Source organism: Bombina bombina, chromosome 2, assembly GCF_027579735.1.
Source record: "Bombina bombina isolate aBomBom1 chromosome 2, aBomBom1.pri, whole genome shotgun sequence".
NCBI classification, from domain to species: Eukaryota; Metazoa; Chordata; class Amphibia; order Anura; family Bombinatoridae; genus Bombina; species Bombina bombina.
In genome coordinates this window covers 328,865,667-328,891,262 of record NC_069500.1, presented here as the reverse complement: position 1 = coordinate 328,891,262, position 25,596 = coordinate 328,865,667, and positions in this window count along the sequence as shown.

Genomic DNA, 25,596 nt, shown 5'->3' with positions numbered 1-25,596 from the left:
CTGTTCCATCAGAGGTACAGGAAAAATTATGCCCATGTCCTCTTAGTCTCTCACACAGCAAAGAAAGGCAACTTTCTTTTCTAGTCTTTTGGAAATGTGAGACAGAATAAACCTCTGCTGAGGAGGACGAGACCTTAAACCAATTTGGTAATCCTGAGACATGATTTCCATGACCCATGGTTCCTGAACAGATCTAGCTCACGGCTCCTAAAAAAGACAGTCTGCACCTTACCAGAGCCAGTTCCGGTTTGAGGGCTGCATCTTCATGCAGACTAGGTCTCAGATGGTTTGTTTGACTGTTTGTACTTTGACCACACTGGATTTGTTATCCATGGAGGCCTTGAGGATTCTGGCAAGAGCTGGATCTTCGATTCTTGTTCTGGCAAGAGGGACGAAAACACCAGATTAGCCAATCTGACACACTACACCCTTGAAATTGATCTATGGACTCTGAGGTCTTTTTAACCTGTGAAAATAAAGTTACGTTTTATTTTGCACACGGACGGATTGCTCCTTTTTCTAGTAAAGTGACAAAAACGCCCCCCCCCCCCCTGACTTGCCCTTAGGTCTAGCCTTTTTATCCTGAGGTAAAAAGGCCCCTTTACCCCCTGTCATTGTGGAAATAATAGAATCCAAACCAGGGCCGAAAAGGGGTTTTTCCTTTAACCCCTTAATGACCACAGCACTTTTCCATTTTCTGTCCGTTTGGGACCAAGGCTATTTTTACATTTCTGCTGTGTTTGTGTTTAGCTGTAATTTTCCTCTTACTCATTTACTGTACCCACACATATTATATACCGTTTTTCTCGCCATTAAATGGACTTTCTAAAAATACCATTATTTTCATCATATCTTATATTTTACTATAAAAAAAATATAAAATGAGGAAAAAATTGAAAAAAAAACACACACTTTTTCTAACTTTGACCCCCAAAATCTGTTAATCATCTACAACCACCAAAAAACACCCATGCTAAATAGTTTCTAAATTTTGTCCTGAGTTTAGAAATAACCAATATTTACATCTTCTTTGCTTTTTTTTGTAAGTTATAGGGCCATAAATACAAGTAGCACTTTGCTATTTCCAAAACATTATTTTTCAAAATTAGCGCTAGTTACATTAGAACACTGATATCTTTCAGGAATCTCTGAATATCCATTGACATGTATATATATTTTTTTAGTAGACATCCCAAAGTATTGACCTAGGCCCATTTTAGTATATTTCATGCCACCATTTCACCGCCAAATGCGATTAAATACAAAAAATTGTTCACTTTTTCACTGATTTTTTTCACAAACATTTGGTTTCTCACTGAAATTATTTACAAACAGCTTGTGCAATTATGGCTTAAATTGTTATAAATTCTTCTCTGGGATCCCCTTTGTTCAGAAATAGCAGACATATATGACTTTGGCGTTGCTTTTTGGTAATTAGAAGGCTGCTAAATGCCACTGCGCACTACACGTGTATTATGCCCAGCAGTGAAGGGGTTAATTAGGGAGCATGTAGGGAGCTTTTAGGGGTAATTTTAGCTTTAGTGTAGTGTAGTAGACAACCCCAAGTATTGATCTAGGTCAATTTTGGTATATTTCATGCCACCATTTCACCGCCAAATGCGATCAAATTAAAAAAAACGTAAAATTTTTCACAATTTTAGGTTTCTCACTGAAATCATTTACAAACAGCTTGTGCAATTATGGCACAAATGGTTGTAAATGCTTCTCTGGGATCCCCTTTGTTCAGAAATAGCAGACACATATGGCTTTGGCGTTGCTTTTTGGTAATTAGAAGGCCGCCAAATGCCGCTGCGCATCACACGTGTATTATGGCTAGCAGTGATGGGGTTAATTATTAGCTTGTAGGGAGCTTGCAGGGTTAATTTTAGCTTTAGTGTAGAGCTCAGCCTCCCACCTAAAACATCAGACCCCCTGATTCCTCCCAAACAGCTCTCTTCCCTCCCCCACCCCACAATTGTCCCCGCCATCTTAAGTACTGGCAGAAACTCTGCCAGTACTAAAATAAAAGCTATATTTGGGCTTTTTTTTTTTAATATAGCATATTTACATATGCTGCTGTGTAGGATCCCCCCTTAGCCCCCAACCTCACTGATCCCCCACCAAACAGCTTTCTAACCCTCTCCCTCTGCTTAATGGGCGCCATCTTGGGTACTGGCAGCTGTCTGCCAGTACCCAGTTTAGTAAAAAAAGTATGTTTTGTTTTTTTTTATTGCCCTTTTCTGTAGTGTAGCTTCCCCCCCCCAAGACCAACCCCCCACCCCTTCCAGAACCCTTAGATGATGATTGAATTTTTTTAAATGTTTATTTTATTTTATTTTTTATTAACTTTTTTTTCTGCAGTGTAGCGGTTCCCTCCCGCTCCCGCCCCATGCACGCACACCGCCCCACGTGCACGCCCACCGTCCCCCGTGCACGCGCGCGCGCGCTCCCGCCCCCCTCCACTCGGCACATCGATGGCCGCCCACCCGCCTCCCAGAGTTGCTCCCACCCACCAACGATACCGGCCACCGATGTCCGGTGCAGAGAGGCTCTCTCTGCATCGGATGGCCATGGGGGGTTTATTGCAGGATGCCTCGATATCGAGGCATCACTGCAATAACCGGAAAGCAGCTGGAAGTGAGCAAGATCGCTTCCAGCTGCTTTCCAGACCAAGGATGTACGCCACACGTCCTCGGTCATTAACTGTATTTTTTTTTAGGACGTGTGGCGTACGTCCTTGGTCGTTAAGGGGTTAACAGCTAAGGAAAAAAGTCTAGACTTAAAAACCGTGTCTGCAGACAAAGACTTCAGCCAAAGAGCCATGGCCAATAACGCTAGAGCGGTATTTTTAGCATGTATGTGAATAATCTGAACTGCATCACAGATGAAAGAATTTGCAGACTTCAAGAATTTAATATGCTCCTGAGGGGCATGTCTCTGGGCAGCACCTTGAATGTTCGCAATATTGGTTGCTCTGTGTGGATCACAGATAATCTATTATTTGTGATTAAGAAGACCATCTAACTGTCTCAACCTTATAGCCAGTCTACAAATCAAGCTGTTTCAGTAGATACCACAGTATTGAGAATACCACCTCTGACAACCAATCTGGAGCGTTGAGGCCTAAGACAATCTCCTCAGAGAGAGGCCTTCAACAGCCCCCCCCGGTATCTTGTAAGCTGGGTATACAGTGCACAGACACTGAGGACGTTTTAACTCTAAGCAATGGAGAACACCTAGATTTGATCTAAATTCTGGAAGAACATAGAATCCAACCCTACAATATTATAGAACAGGCATTTCATTCGGAGCCTCGCAACTGTAAGAAAGTGGAAGATCAGCCACAGGCAGCAAACTCACCCAGTCCTTCTAAGGAAGCTAATGTAGGAGAGGAGAAAGATATAGGATCTAACAACCGCAATAACGACTACAACCCTACCCCTGACCCAAACGTTAAGATGAAACAGCATTCCATCCAGGCCGCAACCGTAGAATATGCTCTGTATATGCTTGAGGATGCAGTGTTACTGCAGCGATCCCCACATAGGATGGCTCCAGACACTAACAGCCCTATGCGACAATAGAGAGAACCAGACAGTTGGCCTTACCCGTTTGAGCTGGGTCACATGGAAGAAGACATGCTGAGCATGCTAGTGTGGAGCTATTACATAGAGCTACCAAGCCTGGAAACAGAGTATGGTGCTGCTACAGGCTCTTACAAGCTCCATATTTTATCAAGTAGCTTGACAACACTTAGAATGGTCCTGGCGGAGGTTGCGTAGTCACAGGATATGAAGAGCTCACAGAGGTGAGAATGACTCACCAAGTTAATGATTTTCTATGGTCTGTCTCCTGCGATCTCCGGTCTGGTGTCGGATAGTGAGGTGAAACCTATATGCCTATTCCTAGACACTTATACGTTCGTATGGTGACTTAAAAAGTCTGAACAAACTCAGGATGCTTTATATTATTTGTATTGCGTAATCTGCTCCTATACTCCCTCTAATAAGGCGTAATGTCTACAGATTTCTCCCGGGGTCTTATTCAGAAAAATAGTCACTCTAGCAGCCATGTGTATTACAAGAAGGCATAGGCTTATTATTTACAATCTCTTCTCCATAGAACCCTTGAACAAATAACATGTTTGTATTTGCTCCTGAAGGTTCTTTAATTTTATGTTTACAATATTTACTCTGTTAAATTGACATAGTTTACTACATTTACAAGGAGCGGTAACAAGAGTTGCAATTTCATAAAGCAAACATATCAGTTTTTTTAATCCTACGTTGAAACCGTTTGTAATGACTTTTTGAAGTTGTCTAGTTATTGATTGTAATCAGATACCGCTATGTTAGAGTAACATAGTGAAAACCTTTAGGTCTGTACTTCACATAAGTCCCTGCTCACATGTTTAATATTTACAGAACCCTTACTGTTTACCTGTGATAAATCTATCACTTAAGCATAACGCTATCTATATACTACTGTAATGCATACAGTAAAACCAGGCAACCGCCTCTTTATTTATACTCCAGATCAAAAGATAATTTCTATGCCTTATACATATATCTGGAGCTTTAGTGTGGCTTTTTGACCTGAAACACTGCTGCCAGCGGCAGGGGCAGCGTGATGCCTACATGTTACATCTGTAGAGTTCATTGGAAGAGCTCCAGTCATAGATCCCACACCGCAATGAAACAACTCGCTATATTTTCATTTTATTTTTACCATTTCAAGCATGTTGTCACTATTTTAATTATAACTGTTATGCTGCTATGGCAGAACTATAAGATTTTTACAGCAGCCTATTCAACATCCAATAAGCTCCAACATCCGAGTTTCCATTTTCTTATAATCTCGTAAACCCAAGCTTGGTTTGATTCTCCACATGTAGGCTACAACTCTCTTCTACAAGTAATTCCCCCTATTTTATACTGACATATGTATTTGTTTTAAAGGCCACTCTAACCGATATTAAGCGTTAACATGTTCTACTAGTTAACCTATAAGCAGAGCCATATCCATATTCTCTAGATGAAGGTCCACAAGTGACCGATGTGTTCTGTTAGCTCCCCCTCGAGAGTTAGGGCGACATCATATGTTCATTTGTTTATCACTTAATCTATAAAATGAGGATTTTATCAATGCATGTTCACTACTGCAATAAATGACTGTGTCCACTATTATTATTTGATATGCAGTTTAGAGTATATATCATTGTCAGTTTAGCCAATTTAGACTGCTATATTCAAGGTTGGTCTTACTCGCAGTAGAATCTGTTCAATGCATATACCTCCCTAGGCAATCTATTTAGCTACACAAGATGTGGTCAGTGATCCTGTTTTGTATTGTGAAACAGTCTACACGTCGTAAGCTTGTTGTAACCCAGACTGAATATGTTATTGCGATGTACTTTCTTAATACCTCAATAAAAAAAATGATGCTTACCTGATAAATTTCATTCTTTACGAATATGGAGAGTCCACAACATCATTCAATTACTAGTGGGAATATCACTCCTGGCCAGCAGGAGTAGGCAAAGAGCACCACAGCAAAGCTGTTAAGTGTCACTCTCCTACCCATAATCCCCAGTCATTTGACCAAAGGGAAATGGAAAAAACATAATTTATGTAAGAACTTACCTGATAAATTCATTTCTTTCATATTAGCAAGAGTCCATGAGCTAGTGACGTACAGGATATACAATCCTACCAGGAGGGGCAAAGTTTCCCAAACCTCAAAATGCCTATAAATACACCCCTCACCACACCCACAAATCAGTTTAACGCATAGCCAAGAAGTGGGGTGATAAGACAAAAGTGCGAAAGCATAAAAAAATAAGGAATTGGAATAATTGTGCTTTATACAAAAAAAATCATAACCACCACAAAAAAAGGGTGGGCCTCATGGACTCTTGCTAATATGAAAGAAATGAATTTATCAGGTAAGTTCTTACATAAATTATGTTTTCTTTCATGTAATTAGCAAGAGTCCATGAGCTAGTGACGTATGGGATAATGAATACCCAAGATGTGGATCTTCCACGCAAGAGTCACTAGAGAGGGAGGGATAAAATAAAGACAGCCAATTCCGCTGAAAACAATCCACACCCAAAATAAAGTTTAAATCTTATAATGAAAAAAACTGAAATTATAAGCAGAAGAATCAAACTGAAACAGCTGCATGAAGTACTTTTCTACCAAAAACTGCTTCAGAAGAAGAAAACACATCAAAATGGTAGAATTTAGTAAAAGTATGCAAAGAAGACCAAGTTGCTGCTTTGCAAATCTGATCAACCGTGGCTTCATTCCTAAACGCCCAGGAAGTAGAAACTGACCTAGTAGAATGAGCTGTAATCCTTTGAGGCGGAGTTTTACCCGACTCGACATAAGCATGATGAATCAAAGACTTTAACCAAGACGCCAAAGAAATGGCAGAGGCCTTCTGACCTTTCCTAGAACCGGAAAAGATAACAAATAGACTAGAAGTCTTTCGGAAATTTTTAGTAGCTTCAACATAATATTTCAAAGCTCTAACTACATCCAAAGAATGCAACGATCTTTCCTTAGAATTCTTAGGATTAGGACACAATGAAGGAACCACAATTTCTCTACTAATGTTGTTAGAATTCACAACCTTAGATAAAAATGTAAAAGAAGTTTGCAACACCGCCTTATCCTGATGAAAAATCAGAAAAGGAGACTCACAAGAAAGAGACGATAATTCAGAAACTCTTCTAGCAGAAGAGATGGCCAAAAGAAACAAAACTTTCCAAGAAAGTAATTTAATGTCCAGCGAATGCATAGGTTCAAACGGAGGAGCTTGAAGAGCCCCCAGAACCAAATTCAAACTCCAAGGAGGAGAAATTGACTTAATAACAGGTTTTATACGAACCAAAGCTTGTACAAAACAATGAATATCAGGAAGACTAGCAATCTTTCTGTGAAAAAGAACAGAAAGAGCAGAGATTTGTCCTTTCAATGAACTTGCAGACAAACCTTTATCCAAACCATCCTGAAGAAACTGTAAAATTCTAGGAATTCTAAAAGAATGCCAAGAAAAATGATGAGAAAGACACCAAGAAATGTAAATCTTCCAGACTTGATAATATATCTTCCTAGATACAGATTTACGAGCCTGTAACATAGTATTAATCACAGAGTCAGAGAAACCTCTATGACTGAGAATCAAGCGTTCAATCTCCATACCTTCAAATTTAAGGATTTGAGATCCTGATGGAAAAAAGGACCTTGCGATAGAAGGTCTGGTCTTAACGGAAGAGTCCATGGTTGGCAAGTGGCCATCCTGACAAGATCCGCATACCAAAACCTGTGAGGCCATGCTGGAGCCACCAGCAGAACAAACGAGCACTCCTTTAGAATCTTGGAAATTACTCTTGGAAGAAGAACTAGAGGCGGAAAGATATAGGCAGGATGATACTTCCAAGGAAGTGACAATGCATCCACTGCCTCCGCCTGAGGATCCCTGGATCTGGACAGATACCTGGGAAGTTTCTTGTTTAGATGAGAAGCCATCAGATCTATTTCTGGAAGTCCCCACATTTGAACAATCCTCTGGGTGAAGAGACCATTCGCCCGGATGTAACGTTTGGCGACTGAGATAATCCGCTTCCCAATTGTCTATACCTGGGATATGAAGCGCAGAAATTAGACAGGAGCTGGATTCCGCCCATACCAGTATTCGAGATACTTCTTTCATAGCCAGATGACTGTGAGTCCCTCCTTGATGATTGACATATGCCACAGTTGTGACATTGTCCGTCTGAAAACAAATGAACGACTCTCTCTTTAGAAGAGGCCATGACTGAAGAGCTCTGAAAATTGCACGGAGTTTCAAAATATTGATCGGTAATCTCACCTCCTGAGATTCCCAAACCCCTTGTGCTGTCAGAGACCCCCAAACAGCTCCCCAACCTGTCAGACTTGCATCTGTTGAAATCACAGTCCAGGTTGGAAGAACAAAAGAAGCCCCCTGAACTAAACGATGGTGGTCTGTCCACCACGTCAGAGAGTGTCGTACAATCGGTTTTAAAGATATTAATTGAGATATATTTGTATAATCCCTGCACCACTGGTTCAGCATACAAAGCTGAAGAGGTCGCATGTGAAAATGAGCAAAGGGAATCGCGTCCGATGCAGCAGTCATAAGACCTAGAATTTCCATGCATAAGGCTACCGAAAGGAAAGATTGAGACTGAAGGTTTCGACAAGCTGAAACCAATTTTAGACGTCTCTTGTCTGTCAGAGACAGAATCAAGAACACTGAATCTATCTGGAAACCTAAAAAGGTTACCCTTGTCTGAGGAATCAATGAACTTTTTGGTAAATTGATCCTCCAACCATGTTCTCGAAGAAACAATACAAGTCGATTCGTATGAGATTCTGCTAAATGTGAAGACTGAGCAAGTACCAAGATATCGTCCAAATAAGGAAATACCACAATACCCTGTTCTCTGATTACAGACAGAAGGGCACCGAGAACCTTTGTAAAAATCCTTGGAGCTGTTGCTAGCCCAAACGGCAGAGCCACAAACTGGTAATGCTTGTCTAGGAAAGAGAATCTCAGAAACTGATAGTGATCTGGATGAATCGGAATATGCAGATATGCATCCTGTAAATCTATTGTGGACATATAATGCCCTTGCTGAACAAAAGACAGAATAGTCCTTATAGTTACCATTTTGAATGTTGGTATCCTTACATAATGATTCAATATTTTTAAATCCAGAACTGGTCTGAAGGAATTCTCCTTCTTTGGTACAATGAAGAGATTTGAGTAAAACCCCAGCCCCTGTTCCAGAACTGGAACTGGCATAATTACTGCAGCCAACTCTAGATCTGAAACACATTTCAGAAATGCTTGAGCTTTCACTGGATTTACTGGGACACGGGAAAGAAAAAATCTTCTTGCAGGAGGCCTTATCTTGAAGCCTATTCTGTACCCTTCTGAAACAATGTTCTGAATCCAAAGATTGTGAATCGAATTGATCCAAATTTCTTTGAAAAATCGTAATCTGTCCCCTACCAGCTGGGCTGGAATGAGGACCGCACCTTCATGTTGACTTGGGAGCTGGCTTTGGCTTTCTAAAAGGCTTGGATTTATTCCAGACTGGAGATGGTTTCCAAACTGATACCGCTCCTGTAGGGGAAGGATCAGGCTTTTGTTCCTTATTGTGACGAAAGGAACGAAAACGGTTATTAGACCTAAATTTACCTTTAGATTTTTTATCCTGTGGTAAAAAAGTTCCTTTCCCCCCAGTAACAGTTGAAATAATAGAATCCAACTGTGAATCAAATAATTTATTACCCTGGAAAGAAAGGGAAAGCAAAGTTGACTTAGAAGACATATCAGCATTCCAAGTTTTAAGCCATAAAGCTCTTCTAGCTAAAATAGCTAGAGACATATACCTGACATCAACCCTAATGATATCAAAGATGGCATCACAAATAAAATTATTAGCATGTTGAAGGAGATTAACAATGCTATGAGAATTATGATCTGTTACTTGTTGCGCTAAAGCTTCTAACCAAAAAGTTGAAGCTGCAGCAACATCCACTAAAGATATAGCAGGTCTAAGAAGATTACCTGAACATAAGTAAGCTTTTCTTAGAAAGGATTCAATTTTCCTATCTAAAGGATCCTTAAAGGAAGTACTATCTGCCGTAGGAATAGTAGTACGTTTACCAAGAGTAGAGATAGCCCCATCAACCTTAGGGATTTTGTCCCAAAACTCTAATCTGTCAGATGGCACAGGATATAATTGCTTAAACCGTTTAGAAGGAGTAAATGAATTACCCAAATTATTCCATTCCCTGGAAATTACTTCAGAAATAGCATCAGGGACAGGAAAAACTTCTGGAATAACTACAGGAGATTTAAAAACCTTATTTAAACGTTTAGATTTAGTATCAAGAGGACCAAAATCCTCTATTTCTAATGCAATTAAAACTTCTTTAAGTAAAGAACGAATAAATTCCATTTTGAATAAATATGAAGATTTATCAGCATCAACCTCTGAAACAGAATCCTCTGAACCAGAGGAATCATTATCAGAATCAGAATGATGATGTTCATTTAAAAATTCATCTGAAAAATTAGAAGTTTTAAAAGACCTTTTATGTTTACTAGAAGGAGGAATAACAGACATAGCCTTCTTAATGGATTTAGAAACAAAATCTCTTATGTTAACAGGAACACTCTGAGTATTAGATGTTGATGGAACAGCAACAGGTAATGTAACATTACTAAAGGAAATATTATCTGCATTAACAAGTTTGTCATGACATTCATTACAAACAACAGCTTGAGGAACAGATACCACAAGTTTACAGCAAATACACTTAACTTTGGTAGGTCCAGCATCAGGCAGCGATTTTCCAGAAGTATTTTCTGATTCAGGGTCAATCTGAGACATCTTCCAATATGTAATAGAAAAAACAACATATAAAGCAAAATTGATCAAATTCCTTAAATGACAGTTTCAGGAATGGGAAAAAATGCCAGTGAACAAGCTTCTAGCAACCAGAAGCAAATAAACAATGAGACTTAAATAATGTGGAGACAATAATGACGCCCATATTTTTTAGCGCCAAAAAAGACGCCCACATTATTTGGCGCCTAAATGCTTTTAGCGCCAAAAATGACGCCACATCTGGTAACGCCGACATCTTTGGCGCAAAAACGTCAAAAAATGACGCCACATCCGGTAACGCCGACATCTTTGGCGCAAAAACGTCAAAAAATGACGCAACTTCCGGTGACAAGTATGACGCTGGAAATAACAAAGAAAAATTTTTTGCGCCAAAAAAGTCCGCGCCAAGAATGACGCAATAAAATGAAGCATTTTCAGCCCCCGCGAGCCTAACAGCCCACAGGGAAAAAGTCAAATTTTAAGGTAAGAAAAAAATGATTATTCAAATGCATTATCCCAAATAATGAAACTGACTGTCTGAAATAAGGAATATTGAACATCCTGAATCAAGGCAAATAAATGTTTAAACACAAATATTTAGAACTTTATATAAAAGTGCCCAACCATAGCTTAGAGTGTCACAAAAATAAGACTTACTTACCCCAGGACACTCATCTACATGTAGTAGAAAGCCAAACCAGTACTGAAACGAGAATCAGTAGAGGTAATGGTATATATAAGAGTATATCGTCGATCTGAAAAGGGAGGTAAGAGATGAATCTCTACGACCGATAACAGAGAACCTATGAAATAGACCCCGTAGAAGGAGATCATTGAATTAAAATAGGCAATACTCTCTTCACATCCCTCTGACATTCACTGCACGCTGAGAGGAAAACCGGGCTCCAACCTGTTGCAGAGCGCATATCAACGTAGAATCTAGCACAAACTTACTTCACCACCTCCACAGGAGGCAAAGTTTGCAAAAACTGATTTGTGGGTGTGGTGAGGGGTGTATTTATAGGCATTTTGAGGTTTGGGAAACTTTGCCCCTCCTGGTAGGAATGTATATCCCATACGTCACTAGCTCATGGACTCTTGCTAATTACATGAAAGAAAGAAATAACACAAAGGTTTAGGGGTTCCTTGAGATTTAGTAAAAAATAACTGTCTTAAGAAAGGGTGTCGTGGTGGTCTCTCCATATCTGGAAAGAAAGAAATTTATCAGGTAAGTAAATTTTGTTTTCTTTCCTAAGATATGGAGAGTCCACAACGTCATTCAATTACTAGTGGGAACCAATACTCAAGCTAGAGGACACAGAATAAATAGGGAGGGAAAACAAGAGAGGCAGACCTAAACAGAAGGCACCACCGCTTGAAGAACCTCTCTCCCAAAAGAAGCCTCAGCCGAGGCAAAAGTATCAAATTTGGAAAAAGTATGCAGAGGACACCAAGTTGCAGCCTTACAAATCTGTTCCACAGAAGCTTAATTTTTGAAAGCCCAAGAAAAGGAGACAGCCCTAGTGGAATGAGCTGTAATTCTCTCAGGAGGCTGCTGTCCAGCAGTCTCATAAGCAAAACAAATTATACTTCTCAACCAGAGGGAAAGAGAAGTGGCAGTAGCCTTTTGACCCTTACGCTTTCCTGAGAAACAAACACATTTTAGAGCACGCACAACATCCAAGTTGTGCAACAGACGTTCTTTATGAGGAGGAGGATTGGGACAGAGAGAAGGAACAACAATTTCCTGATTAATATTCCTATCCGAAAGAAGTTTAGGAAGGAACCCCAATTTAGTATGAAGAACCACCTTATCCGCATGAAAGATAAGGTAAGGTGAATCACACTGCAAAGGCGAGAGTACCGAAACTCTCCAAGCAGAAGAAATAGCAATAAGAAACAAAACCTTCCAAGATAACAACTTAATATCTATGGAATGCATTGGCACAAACGGAGCCTGCTGCAAAACTTTAAGAACAAGGTTAAGGTTCCAAGGAGGAGCAACAGGTTTAAACACAGGCCTGATTCTGACCAGGGCCTGACAAAAAGATTGAACATCTGGCACCTCTGCCAGACGCTTATGTAAAAGAATAGATAAAGCAGAAATCTGACCTTTCAGAGAACTGACTGACAACCCTTTCTCCAGACCTTCCTGGAAACAGGATACAATTCTAGGAATCCTGACCCTACTCCAGGAGTAGCCTTTGAATTCACACAAAATAAAGGTACTTACACCATACCTTATGGTAAATTTTACGAGTAACAGGCTTGCGAGCCTGTAGCATGGTCTCAATGACCGACTCAGAAAACCCACGCTTAGCCAGAACTAAGCGTTCAATCTTCAAGCAGTCAGTTTTAGAGTAACGAGATTTGAATGGAGGAATGGACCCTGAGTTAGAAGGTCCTTCCTCAGAGGCAACCTCCAAGGTGACAGAGAAGACATCTTCACTAGGTCTGCATACTAGATCCTGCGAGACCATGCAGGAGCTATAAGAATTACCGACGCTCTCTTCGGTTTGATACGAGCAATGACTCGTGGAAGGAGTGCAAACTGAGGAAACAGATATGTTAGACCGAACACTAAAAGGAACCGCCAGAGCATCTATAAGAGCTGCCTGCGGATCTCTTGATCTTGAGCCGTACCTTGGAAGCTTGGTGTTCTGTCGAGACGCCATCAGATCCAACTCCGGCACCCCCCATTTGAGGGTTAACCTGGAGAACACTTCCACATGGAGAGCCCACCCCCCCTGGGATGAAATGTTTGTCTGCTCAGGAAATCCGCTTCCCAGTTGTCCACTCCTGGAATGTGGATGACAAATAGACGACAATTGTGAGCTTCCGCCCACTGAATAATCCGAGCCACCTCCCTCATGGCTAAGGAACTCAGAGTTCCTCCCTGGTGGTTGATGTAAGCCACTGAGGTGATGTTGTCCGAGTGAAACCTGATAAATCGCTCTCAACTAGATGTTTATGGGGAGAGCAGACTTCTCCCGAGTCCATAGTTCCTGGGCCTTTAACGAATCCCAGACTGCTCCCCAGCCTAGCAGGCTGGCGTCCGTGGTCACGATCACCCAGGAAGGTCTCCAGAAGCATGTGCCCTGAGACAGATGCTCCTGAAAAATCTACCTCTTAGATCGGAATGGTTTCCGTTCCATTGTCTGAGCATGCATAATTGCAGAGCTCTGAAATGGAATCGAGCAAAGGGAATGATGTCCATGGAAGCGACCATCAGACCAATTACCTCCATACATTGAGCCCCTGATGGCCGAACAGTAGACTGTAGAGAGAGGCATGAGGAGAGAATTTTGGATTTTCTGACCTCCGGGAGCTGTGGCAAGGCCAAACGGAAGAGCTACAAACTGAAAGTGCTTGTTTAGAAAAGCGAATCTCTAGAATTTGTGATGATCCCTGTGGTTGGGAACATGAAGATACATATCCTTCAGGTTTATGGCTGTCATGAACTAATCCTCTTGGACCAAAGGAAGAATGAAACGAATGGTTTCCATTTTGAAGGACGGTACCCTGAGAAATTTATTGAGGCACTTTAGGTCTAAAATGGGTTGAAAAGTTCCCTCTTTTTTTGGGAACCACAAACAGATTTGAATAAAATCCTAGACCCTGTTCCCTTACTGTAACAATCACTCACAGGGAGGAAAGGTCCTGAACGCAGTTCAATAATGCCTCTCTTTTTACTTGGTCTGCAGATAATCTTGAGAGGTGGAATCTACCCCTGGGAGGGAAAGTATTGAATTCTATTTTGTAACCCTGAGATACTATGTCCACAGCCCAGGGATCTGGGACATCTCGTATCTATGCATGACAAAACAGGGAAAGTCTGCCCCCAAATAAAACTTACCAGGATAGGCTCAATGACCTAAATATGTATAGCTTAGAGGAGAGAAGGGAAAGAGGTGATATGATAGCATCTTTCAAATACGTTAAAGGGCTTAGTAAAACTGAGGCTGTGGGTATTTTACATAAAATGGAAAATTCAAGAACAAGGGGTCATGAGCTCAAGGTAAAGGGTAGTAGATTCAGGAGTAATTTGAGGAAGCACTTCTTTACAGAAAGAGTGATTGATTTATGGAATAAACTTCCTCAAGAGGTAGTAGCGACAAACACTGTGGGGGTCTTTAAAAATACATGGGACAAGCATAAGGCTATCCTACAAACTAGATAGGTTTATACTGTTAGGTAATATCGGGCAGACTTGCTGGGCCTATGGCTCTTATCTGCCGTCAATATCTATGTTAGTCAACTTGATCCGATCCTGGATAAGGGGCCGACCCTTCCTGCTACTTAGACTCAGCTGAGGGTTTCTTTGATTGCTTCCCCTTATTCCAAGACTGATTGGGCTTCCAAGAAGACTTGAACTGCTCCTGCTTGGAATAGGAAGACTTTTGAACTTTGAAGTTACAAAAGGAACAAAAATTACTTTGACGTCCCTTAGGTCTATTCTTCTTGTCTTGTGGTAGAAAAGACCCTTTTCCACCCGTAATATCAGAACTTATTTCTGCCAGAACAGGTCCAAACAAGGTCTTACCCTTGTAATGAAGTGCCAGAAGCTTGGACTTAGAAGTAACATCAGCTGACCAAGATTTTAGCCACAAAGCCCTGCGGGCTAGGACAGTGAAGCCAGACATCTTGGCTCCCAGTCTAATAATTTGCATGTTAGCATCAGAAATAAATGAATTGGCTAGTTTGAGAGCCTTAATACTATCTTGTATCTTCTCTAACAGAGTCTCTACTAAAATTGATTCAGACAAGACGCTGCACCAATAAGATGCCGCACTTGCCACAGCGGCAATACAAACTGCAGGTTGCCATTGAAGACCTTGATGAACATACATCCTTTTCAAATAAGCCTCCAGCTTCTTGTCCATGGGATCCTTAAAAGAGCAATAATCTACAAAAGGTTATACAGACTGCGCAAAGGTTAGGGTATATATGCTTTAAGATTTAAGCGGATATTTCTCCTAAATCCCCAGGGGAAAGGACAACAGAGAACAATTAAAATCTAAAGTGCCAGTACAGGCAAAATATACCCAAGAAAAAGAGAGCATGCAATTTAGTGTTTATATAAAAAATAATTTATTCTTCAACAAATGTCACAAAAAGAACCTAAAAATAAAAATATGTATAACATGAGATGAAAATCTAGGTATAAATTAAACCTTATACAAGAATTCAGACAATAAAATATGTGATTGGCCAATCTCTATTAAAATGTGAGTAATCTATAAAAGCTTTTACACAAGGAAAATTACACATATATTGTAGGTTACTAATGTAAGCAACTAGAACTGTATGTATCAAAATATCAAGCAATTTGTAACACAATATCTATCATCAAATTATCTACTGATAATCTAAGAGTATGTGCGCTAAGTGCATAAACCAAATAGCTTCCGTTAAATATGGCTAAGTCAGCATATCAGTAAAATGTCCACAAAGGTGCAGATGAATATGAGTGATTTACTGGTATCCGTGATTCCTTTAGTGTAGCACAGTGTTTTTTAGTGCTCTAATGGATCCACTAGAAACTACAGGTACCTGTTTAAGTGATCCTTTTAAGTTCAGCTCTTAGAATGGAATGAGCTGTCTTCTTTGTCCGATGTCACCTTTTAGAAGAAAATGCCTCCAAAATAAGACAAGCAGTGTAACTGTTTTTGCTGATCTTGAAGCCGCGCTGTAAACCCCAGCTACAAACACGTCTGTCTCTTGCTCAGTTCTCACCTATACCGGTTAGGGCGCTGATTAGCTTAGTATTATGGGAGTGTCTGGTTTGAGCTGTGGGGTGCCGGCTCTACAGCTGATCCTTTCTTTTCTTCCTCTTGATGCACACTAGGAGATCCGCAACGCGTTTCCGCTGAAATTACTTCAGCCTTTGTCAAGCTTGACAAAGGCTGAAGTAATTTCAGCGGAAACGCGTTGCGGATCTCCTAGTGTGCATCAAGAGGAAGAAAAGAAAGGATCAGCTGTAGAGCCGGCACCCCACAGCTCAAACCAGACACTCCCATAATACTAAGCTAATCAGCGCCCTAACCGGTATAGGTGAGAACTGAGCAAGAGACAGACGTGTTTGTAGCTGGGGTTTACAGCGCGGCTTCAAGATCAGCAAAAACAGTTACACTGCTTGTCTTATTTTGGAGGCATTTTCTTCTAAAAGGTGACATCGGACAAAGAAGACAGCTCATTCCATTCTAAGAGCTGAACTTAAAAGGATCACTTAAACAGGTACCTGTAGTTTCTAGTGGATCCATTAGAGCACTAAAAAACACTGTGCTACACTAAAGGAATCACGGATACCAGTAAATCACTCATATTCATCTGCACCTTTGTGGACATTTTACTGATATGCTGACTTAGCCATATTTAACGGAAGCTATTTGGTTTATGCACTTAGCGCACATACTCTTAGATTATCAGTAGATAATTTGATGATAGATATTGTGTTACAAATTGCTTGATATTTTGATACATACAGTTCTAGTTGCTTACATTAGTAACCTACAATATATGTGTAATTTTCCTTGTGTAAATGCTTTTATAGATTACTCACATTTTAATAGAGATTGGCCAATCACATATTTTATTGTCTGAATTCTTGTATAAGGTTTAATTTATACCTAGTAGATTTTCATCTCATGTTATACATATTTTTATTTTTAGGTTCTTTTTGTGACATTTGTTGAAGAATAAATTATTTTTTATATAAACACTAAATTGCATGCTCTCTTTTTCTTGGGTATATTTTGCCTGTACTGGCGCTTTATCCTTAAAAGAGCAGCAATCCTCTACAGGAGTCGTAGTTCTCTTAGCCAGAGTAGAAATAGCCCCTTCTACTTTAGGCACTGTGTGCCATGAATCCTTAATGGAGTCAGCAACAGGAGACATCTTTTTAAAGACGGGAGACGGGGAGAAAGGTATCCTTGGCTTCTCCCATTACTGTGAAGAAATCTCCTTCACAGAGTCTGAAACATAAAAACCTTTCACAGAGGAAGGAACATCATAGTATTTATTAAGTTTACTAGACTTCTTGGGGTTGACAACAACAGAAGCATCGGAGTCGTCCAAAGTAGCCAATACCTCCTTCAACAATACACAAAGGTGTTCAAGCTTAAATCTGAAGTTTACTTCTTCAGTATCAGAAGAAGGAATTATACTGTTCGAATCCGAGATTTCACCATCAGAGGCTACCAAGGTATCCTCCTCATCAGACTTATGAGGGAGGGCAACTTGTGTAGCAGAAGGTGGAACAGCAACCTTACTATCTGAGAGTCTAATTTTCCTTTTGCATTTTCAAAGTATAGGAAAATAAAATAATGCTGCAGATACGGCAGAAGATACATGTGCAGCAAAATCTGCAGGCAAATAAGCAGGAGGCTGAGAGGAACTGCAAGGCAGTGTATGTGACGCCATTGAGGCTTGGGACATTTGAGGAGAAAGCTGTGGCATTGCCGGAACATCATCATCCTGAGGAACATGGTGCTCAGGGGGCAACAACTTATCTTTACATTGAAGAGTTTTAGCTAAGTATGCAGCACAGAATTGCATAGGCAAACCATTTGTGCCGTTTAATAAAATAAGCATTTGTTACAAGAACCTTGTTCCATGTCCATTATAGTTTAAGGAATTTCCCCCCAAAAATAAATGAGTTAATAAAAAAGTACTTATAAATTAAGGCTACTGTCACTTAAAGGGACAGTCTACACCCGTATTAACCGTCGCTTATACATTCGATTAAGTGATGATAGTTCTTACTCACCCGGTCTGCCCTTCAGATTTTGACTCGCAAACTGAGATCTCCGAAATTCAAACTTTATTTTCAGTCATTATAAATGGCCGACAAACTCCGCCCATTCACTTCTCCTTCTACCTTTTACTCCCCTTCTCTTTCTAACTCATACTCGTGCACGGTCAGCCACCTACGTCACATGCGTGTAAACACGCATGCTCCTATATTCACAAGTGACGTGAATGAAGTCCGTCTGTGCTGCACGTCTGAAACTCCGCACATTGATTTTTAGTTCCTACGCTACACTTTGGTTCCGTTTTTTAAGTTCCGCATTAGGTGCGCATGCGTGAAACGACGAAAGCTCGATCATGATTTTCCATCCGTGATCTATTTTTGATTGGATCGTTTAAATCTAGAGGCTTGATGATGTAGATAGTAGGCGGAGCATGGCCGCCATTTACAACGAATATAAAGTGAGTTAGGAATATGAATAACTCCATTTGTGAAGCAGTATTCTAACTGAATGGGGGTGAGTTAAAACTATAATCACTAAATCTAACATATAAGCGACGGTTAATACGGGTGTAGACTGTCCCTTTAAGTAGACTTCCTTAAGAGTAATACATGCTATTTAGCAGAATTGCGTAATACCAAAAAAATCAAACTAAGTACAGTTACATGCTGAGTTGCCTACCTGACCTGCAGAATAAATCCGACACCAGCAAATGACAAGGGACTCTCCTGCTGATCGAGAGATCAATGGAGATGCTGGAACAAGAAGGCAACTCTCCGCTATGAGGCTGAAATCACATGACCAGCCTACAAGAAACTGCGCAGCAAAAATAAAAGTGCGCGCTTTAAAGGCTGTCATAGTGCAAACCCGCTCCTGCTGATCGTAACAGAAACAGGAGCACCAAGATTGTAGCCCCACACACAGACCATAAATTCTCCATATCAAATCTGAATAAAGATTAAAGTATGCGAGCCACAAATAAGTCATAAGCAGTAGCAGTTATTCTTTCCACACCCAGAGAAAAGATTAAACCCATAGTATCCATGTCACATCCAAAAAGTGCCTGCATCCTGCCTAATAAAATGCTATACAAATCTGCAGCCCTTCTTTTGTTTAAAATCTTCTTAAGGGCAAGTACCCAGTACCTAGAAGACAAAAGCACTTACCTGCAGTCTAGCTGTCCGGCAGGGAGACAGCTTACAAGGCGTGAAAGGACACATACTTCTTACAGAGACCTGTAGAAAAAAGAAAGAATAGAGTAACCAACTCTGGCTTTCTATAACTAGGGCAGCAATATGTTAGGAAACAAAGGACCACCTCACAACTTTCTAACTGCTTAAAAGCCACCAGCTACTGGAAAGATCAACATGGACTCAGCTAAATCCAAATCCTTGCTTGCAGGGATAAGTACCCAAAAAAGGAATTTGATTCTTCAGACACCAAACTTCACCTCCTCCATTGACGAAGACAAAGAGAATGACTGAGGATTATGGGTAGGGGAGTGACATTTAACAGCTTTACTATGGTGCTCTTTGCATCCTCCTGTTGGCCAGGAGTGATATTCCCACTAGTAATTCAATGACGTCGTGGACTCTCCATATCTTAGGAAAGAAAAATAATTTAATATGCTCCTGAATATCCTCTAAGCATTATTCCTCCGAGACTAATTCTGAAAGAGAGTCACACCAAAACTGCCGCACCCACAACTGCCGTCACACTCACAGCTGGTTGAAACAGTAGACCTCCCTTTAAAAAGATCCTTCTCAGCTAACCTTCTAGTTTTCTATCCATAGGATCCCTAAAAGAGGTACTATCCTCTAAAGGAATTGTAGTTATCTTGGCTAAAGTAGAAATAGCTACATCTATCTTGGGTATAGCTCCGCATAATTGCAGATTGGTCTCCGGAACTGGGAAAAGCTTCTTAAAATTGGGAGAAGGGGAGAAAAGAACTCCTACTCCTTTGCAATAATCTCAAATACCAGAGAAGGGAAAGAAAAAGTCTCAGGTGCCTAAGATTTGGGTCTAAAAATAATCTAGCTAGCTTCTGGACTGGGTTGACCTCTGCAGGTTTAGCGTCTTGAACCTCTAAGGTTCTTAAAACCTCCTTAAGTAAGGATCTCAAGTGATCTATAGTAAACTGAAAAGATTACACCTTCAGTCTCTTTTTCTGATCCGGAGAGGAATCTTCTGATAAAACTTCTCCATCAGATGCTGAAGAAGTCTTATCCAAGTCAGATTCCTGGAATTGTCTAATAACTGAAGGGCTAACAATGGTGCTGTCCTTGGAAGAAGAGCTAAAAGTATGCTCTAGGTTACGCTTGCGCTTAGTGCAGATGGCATAGCCGTAATAGCCTCAGTAACCACCGACTGCAATTGAGCTTTAAACTGTGGTGGATCCACCTTAGGAGATGGTCCTAAAAACTGTGAATGCGTCTGTAGAACTGATGCTAAGCATGAGCCACAAATTTACACTGATAGACAAACTGACAGCTTTGCACAGTAAACATTTATTAATTTCAAATATAATGTCTGGAGAGCTGCCTTCATAGAACACCCCCTTTGTGGCTCCAGTACCAGGTTGCTCCATCCCCTGTAAAAAGTTAAATGTTTAACATAAAACGGGACACCCTTCCCCTGGTAGGGACCTATGTAAGAGTTCCCCTGTGAAAGAGTTAATGTGCCTGACGCCACTATGACGCATTAATATCCCAAAAAATGCTTGTTTAATATACAGCAAAATATAGGATCTTTCCCCCTCCTGCAACCTTGCGACTGGTCATATAAAGGAAGCAGTGAAATTGGCTCCACAGCTCCGGGATGTGGCTGCACCGGAAAAAAACATAATTTATGTAAGAACTTACCTGATAAATTAATTTATTTCATATTAGCAAGAGTCCATGAGCTAGAGACATATGGGATATACAATCCTACCAGGAGGGGCAAAGTTTCCCAAACCTCAAAATGCCTATAAATACACCCCTCACCACACCCATAATTCAGTTTAATGAATATCCAAGTAGTGGGGTGATAAAATAAGGATTAGGAAAGCATACAAAAAGAGGAACTGGAAAAATAATTGTGCTTTTATACAAAAAACATAACCACCAAAAAAAAGGTGGACTCTTGCCAATATGAAAGACATGAATTTATCAGGTAAGTTCTTACATAAATTATGTTTTCTTTCATGTAATTGGCAAGAGTCCATGAGCTAGTGACGTATGGCTAGAATAACAACAGCTATTTCCACTGAGAAATTAAATCCACACAATAAATAGGTTTTCCTTGAAAACACTTAAATCAAAAGCAGTAGAATCAAACTGAAACAGCTGCCTGAAGAACTTTTTCTACCAAAGACTGCTTCAGAAGAAGCAAATACATCAAAATGGTAAAAACAATAAAAGTATGTAAAGAAGACCAAATTACTGATTTGCAAATTTGATCAACCTAAGCTTCATTCTGAAAAAGCCCAAGAAATGACGACTGAACTTAGTAGAATGAGCTGTAAAACTCTGAGGCGGAGCCTGCCCTGCCTCGAAATAAGCCTTGAAAAACAAAAGCTTTAATCAGGATGCCAAAGAAATGGCAGAGGCTTCCTAACCTCTGGAACCAGAAAAACAGCAGATAGACTAGAAGTCTTCTTAAATCCTAGTAACTTCGATATAGAATTATAAAGCTCTTACCACATCCAAAGGATGTAAAGAACTCTCAAAGAATTCTTTAGGATTAGGACACAAAGAAGGAACAACAATTTATCTACTAATGTTGTTCAAATTCACAACCTTAGGAAAAAAGAAGTCCACAAAACAACTTATCTAGATGAAAAAAATCAGATAAGACACACAAGAGAGAGCTGATAAATCAGAAACTCTTGTAGCAGAAGAGATAGTCAAAAGAAAGAACACTTTCCAAGAAAGTAGATAATCTTCAAACCAAATAAGACTCCAAAAAGGAGAAATTAATAAATGAACAGGGTTGATACCAACCAAAGTTTAAACATAACAGTGAATATCAGGAACTTTAAACAAACTTTCTAGAAAATAAAACAGAGATTTGTCCCTTCAAAAAAATTGCAGACAAACTTATTCAAACCATCCTGAAAAACTGTAAAATCCTAGGAATTCTAAAAGAATGCCAAGAGAATTTATGAGAAGAACACTATAAAATATAAGTTTTCCAAAACTGATAATACATGTTCCTTGAAACAGACTTATAAGCCTGCAACATAGCGACAAAAACAGTCAGAGAAACCTCTATGACTAAACACTAATCAATTTCCATACCCTCAAATTAGTAATTTGAGATCCCGATGGAAAAATAGCCCTTAGAACAAGAGGGCTAGCCAAAGATGGCAACTTGGACATCTGAACAAGATCCACATACCAAACCTGTAAGGCCATGGGTGATGCTATCAGAAACACATGACACTGTTCCAATATGATCTTGGAAATCAGCTTTGGAAGAAAAAAACAAAGGCGGAAGGATGTAGTCAGGTTGTAAAACCAGGACACTGCTAATGCATCCATTATCTTAACCTGAGGATGCCTGAACCTGAAAAGGTACCTGGGAAATTGAGAAAACACATCAAGAATACAGTCCAGGAAGAACGAACAAAAGGAGGCCCCCTGAATAAAATTATGATAGACTAATCACCAAAACAGAGATCTCAGATGAAAAACGAACAAAGGGAACCACGCCCGATGCCGCAGTTATGAGACCTAACACTTCTATGCACATAGCCATGGAAATAAATGTTCTAGACTGTAAGTTAGACAGGCCAACACCACTTACAATGGACTTTTGACCGATAAAGACAAAGACATGAACATAGAATCCATCTAGAAACCCCAAAAAGTGACCCTTGACTGAGGAATCACGAAACTCTTAGGTAAATTAAATCCTCTAACCATGTCTTGAAGAAACAAAACTTAGTCGATTCATGAGGGATTCCACAAAAAAATTCCATATATTTGAATACTGCTCTTTCATATGTATATATAGATTCAAAAAAGTGGTCTGATAGAAATAAAATATGAGGATAAACATCCTGAAAAATGGAGTGGACATGAAATGACCTTAACAAAAAAGGCATAATAGTCCTTATAATCGTCAACTTAAAAGTTGAGACTAAACAATATAGAAGTCTTCAGATCCAAGAATGGACTGAATAAACCTTCCTTCTTAGGGACAAAGAATAGAACTGAATAGAAACCCAAATCCAAAGAACTGGCATAATCACTCTTGATTTTATTTTAGAGTGTACTAAGAAAGATTCTTCCCATAGAAGGTCTCATTCTAAAAATCTATTCCAACCCTAAGAATAATATAGAATTTGGACTGAGTTCATGCAAAAACAATTTAATCTGCCCTCCGCCAGAAGGACTGGTTTGAAAACCACACCTTCATGCAGTCTAATAACTAGTAATTATATAGCGTTTTTCTTTCAGAAGGATACAAAAAAACGCTTCTTCAGTGCTTACACTAGGAGTTATAGAAATTAGCAGCTGATAAAAACAGTAGTTATTATTACACAAATAAATGGTACACAATAAATTGACCTCAAAGGCCAAAGGGCTGAATTAACAATGCCAGAAAATAATCTGTGACCCTTAGATCTAGAACAAGCGATTGTAGTCAGGACATTCACCAACTGATCTACATCACCGGACTTTAAAAACTCTAAACCTCGAGAAATAGTGGAGATAATAGAAATCAAACAAATTATTATCCTAACAAGATAGAGATAATAAAATATATATATGAAATCATAATAATAGATATAGTAAACATAATTAAATGAAAACATCTAAAGTAAATAGTTATATACTTAAGAATCTGAAACTGCCTATGCTGACTGTTCAACAAAGGTTGAGAGAGCAGTAGTCAGCCACAGATAAAGCTGAACTAAAAATATAAACAGTACGTGAATATGCTCTACTAAGGTTATATTAAAATTCTAAAGAATCCTGAAAACAAGTACCAATTTCCTTAGAAATAGTAATACAGTCCCAAGAGGGAATCAGAATAACCATTCTTTGGAATATAATAAAGATAGTAACTTGAAAAGGAAAAATTTTCAAAAGCAAAAATGTTAAAATCCAGATTTGAAAAGGATTATTAACATACGGCTAGATTACGAGTTTTGCGTTATGAGTGAAAAAGCAGCGTTAAGGCTCTTTTTCACTACCGCTGGTATTACGAGTTTTGCAGGTACATCAGTACCGCACACTTTTTAGTCCGTAACGCAACGTAATTACGGCAGCTTTCAAAAAGTCCTTTTTCAATGGGACTTCCATAGCGCCGGTATTACAAGTCTGCCTGGGATGCCAAAAAGTGAGCGGTACAACCTATACCGCCAAGATCGATACCGTAAACTGAAAGTCAGTAGTTATGAGTTAAAAAGTACACTAACACCCATAAACTACCTATTAACCCCTAAACTGAGGCCCTCCCGCATTGCAAACACTAAAATAAAATTATTACCCCTATTCTGCCGCTCCGGAAATCGCAGCCACTATAATAAACATATTAACCCCTAAACCGCCGCACTCCTGTATCGCAAACACTAGTTAAATATTATTAATCCCTAATCTGCCGCCCCTAACATCACCGCCACCTACCTACATTTATTAACCCCTAATCTTCCGCCCTCAACATTGCCACTGTACTAAATTTATTACCCCCTAAAGCTAAGTCTAACCCTAACCCTAACACCCCCTAACTTAAATATAATTAAAATAAATCATTACCTAAATAATTCCTATTTAAAACTAAACACTTACCTGTAAAAACATAATTTATGTAAGAACTTACCTGATAAATTCATTTCTTTCATATTGGCAAGAGTCCATGAGCTAGTGACGTATGGGATTTACAATCCTACCAAGAGGGGCAAAGTTTCCCAAACCTCAAAATGCCTATAAATACACCCCTCACCACACCCACAATTCAGTTTAATGAATAGCCAAGTAGTGGGATGATAAAGAAAGGCGTAAAAAGCATCAAAGGAATTTGGAAATAATTGTGCTTTATACAAATAAAATCATAACCACCGTAAAAAAAGGGGGCCTCATGGACTCTTGCCAATATGAAAGAAATTAATTTATCAGGTAAGTTCTTACATAAATTATGTTTTCTATCATGTAATTGGCAAGAGTCCATGAGCTAGTGACATATGGGATAGCAATACCCAAGAAGTGGAATTCCAAGCAAGAGTCACTAGAGAGGGATAAAATAAAAACAGCCATTTCGGTGGAAAAAATTTAATCCACAACCCAAATATAAATTTATTCTCATAAATAAAAGGAAAACAAATCATAAGCAGAAGAATCAAACTGAAACAGCTGCCTGAAGAACTTTTCTACCAAAAACTGCTTCCGAAGAAGCAAATACATCAAAATGGTAGAATTTAGTAAA